The sequence below is a fragment of the Octodon degus genome, unplaced genomic scaffold (assembly GCF_000260255.1).
Source record: "Octodon degus isolate 3935 unplaced genomic scaffold, OctDeg1.0 scaffold00001, whole genome shotgun sequence".
Taxonomy (NCBI): Eukaryota; Metazoa; Chordata; class Mammalia; order Rodentia; family Octodontidae; genus Octodon; species Octodon degus.
This window is the reverse complement of record NW_004524577.1, coordinates 23,301,632-23,304,373: the sequence shown is the minus strand read 5'-3', so window position 1 is coordinate 23,304,373 and position 2,742 is coordinate 23,301,632. Positions and strand designations below refer to the sequence as shown.

Here is a 2,742-nt window from a genome sequence, read left to right as displayed (position 1 = left end):
AGCAGCAGCAGCAGCAGCAGCAGCAGCAGCAGAAGAAGAAGAAGAAGAAGAAGAAGAAGAAGAAGAAGAAGAAGAAGAAGAAGAAGAAGAAGAAGAAGACCAAGTGTTTAGAAGAAATCTAAGAAGAGAAAACTTTATGAAGAACCTTCAAGCCTTCACAGTAACAAGAAAACAGCTGGGGAAATGCCTCGGTTCGTAAAAGGAGAGAGTTCTGGGGAGAACAGCAGCCAAGTCAGCCGGCTGGGTTCTGAGCAGAAATCCAGGAACCGCCCTGGGAGCCCGGAGAGGGGAGGAGGCGCAGCAAAGGAGGGGAGCAGTGGAAGCCGGAGCAGGGAAAGGAGGAGCAGCGGGGACCAGAGCCCCACTAGCTCCCAGCACAGGCGGATAAGGAAGCGGCCCCAGGGGAGTCCCAGCGAAGAGCGGAACAGAAGACAGGACACCGGGAGCCATGGCGCAGACAGATACAGAGGCGCTGATGACACCAAAGGGACTCGAGAATGAGGCCCGAGTGAGGAGAGCATCAAGAGCCTGCGTGTGAGGTTACCTGTGTGTAAAAGCCTCTCTACTTCCTTATTGAATACCTATAGTGAGGGCGGAAGTATGTGCTGCTGTCCTTCTAATAAAAAGCACTATTTTAATGTCTCATCTCTGTAAACGATTATTTCAGGCAACTATTTCTTGTGCCCTGTGCCAGATTTTTAAAAATCCCATATAGTGCTGACTTTTTTTTTTTTTGTTCTAAGAATGACAGTACACTGAATGATTATAATGTAAGTCGTTCCTTTTGTCAGTTCAAGTTTATTATTGCTGTTAAGATGTGTGCTTCCTTGAATCAGCAAAGTGTAATGGTTGAAATTCATTAGTGTGAATTAAACTGGACTTTTATCAAAAGAAAAAAAAAAAACAACTAGGACTGGAAATGCCATTCAAGCCTGCTATCCCCCTACTGGGAATTTTCCTGGAGGAACTGACAGTGTCATATCATAGTGATATATGCATACCTATGTTTATAGCAGCACAATTTGATAGCCAGATCTTGGAAACAACCAAGATGCCCATCACATGTGGAATGGTTGAAAAAGATGTGGTATTTTTATATAATGGAGTATTACTCCGCTATAAAGAATGATAAACTTGGGCTGGTGAGATAGCTCAGTGGTCTAAAGCACCTACTTAGAACAAGCTTGGCAAAGCACAGGGACCACAGTTCAATCCCCCAGCACCACATGCCAGCCAGCCCCGCCCCCTGGTGGGCTGAGCTGGCCACACACACATACACACACACACACACACACACACAGAGAAACGCATAAATAAATAAATATTTTTTTAAAAAGAATGATAAACTTGAAGCCTTCATATTTAAGTGGATGCCACTTGAAGATATAAGTGAAATAAACCACACCCACATGTTTAAATATCATACTGTTTCCCTAGTATAAGAACTCAAAAGAGGAATTACATATAGAAAGGTACAACACAAAGCGAGAACTTGAGGATTGGACAATGAGGAGTGGGCAAGGAGAAAACTGGGAAGCATGACAGGGGCAAAGCCATGCATGTGTATGCATGAGATGGGTGGGGAAGTGATCCTGGGGTACATCAGCAGGTTCTTGAGACTAGTGATTGGCTGGTGAGATTCTCACCCTAACTCTATATGCTGGTGCCTGTGAGCCAGGCGGCTGCACCAAGGATGGCGATGTATAACAGCGGGCTCACACTTTGCGTGCCTGCCATCCTGGTCTTCTAAATATGTACTTCTTGTCATGACATACCATTTCTTGCCATAATGTCTCTCAAGTAAAGGTTTTTGTGTTTGTTTTTTTTTTAAGGGTGATAAATGAAAAAAAAAGTTGCAAGAATAAGGAAAAAAATGTCACAGGTCTGTCCTGTTACAATTCTGTATATGGTTAGATTTCTAAATTTCTTTGTAAAAATATGGAAACGCTTATTTCTACTTTTTAAAAATTATTTTTCCTTCATAATCTGTAAGGACTTAAAGTTCAACATGTCACTATTTGATGGAAAATACCTGTTTCATGATGTGCCAAAGATGTTTGATATTTAGACAGGGTAAACCGAATCACGTATATTGCAGGTTAATAATAAGCTTCTCTTCTAGAGGGTTAGCAACCTAAGTTAGCAGATCAAAATTGGAGAAAAGGAAAGCCTGCAAGGTCAGCCAACATTTTGGCCCTAGCTTTTCAAGGTCAGTGAAGACTCAGGATATAGGAGAACCTGTACTGTAACATCATGTAACTCAGTTGTGCTCCAAATTTTCTGATCAAGGAGATTATGGAGCCACAAAGGAATGTGATCTATGATGTATAGTGTGCCTGTGGAGAGTCACATGGAGAGAAAAAATATTCTCTCAGGCTTTCACAGAGAGCAAATTGGCCAAGCAATGGCCATGACTCGTCCTCATGGCTGACACTGACAAAGGATCTACAAAGTGCGGTACAGGGCTACAGGATAAATCCTGAAGGTACTTGACTGAACTTATCAGATACAAAAGTTACATTTCTTGTTATATAGGTCTTGTTTTATCTTGGTCTTAACCATCCAGCAGAAAAGTATAAAAAGGAGGAATATAAAGTAAAGCCTTACTAATACGATGAGCTGTAAAAGGCTCAAGTCAATAACTTATGAGGATAACCCACTAATATTACAGACTGCTAGACAGTGTTGGATTGTTTAGCTGAATTCAAACACCTATAGTATTTAGATGCCAATAGAATATTC

The 2,742-nt window shown here is 41.8% G+C and overlaps 1 pseudogene; it reads left to right on the top strand.

The window, feature by feature from the left end:
• The window catches only part of LOC101570975, a 1,748-nt pseudogene extending 1,233 nt beyond the window's left edge, over positions 1-515 (top strand).
• Positions 516-2,742: the final 2,227 nt, after the last annotated feature.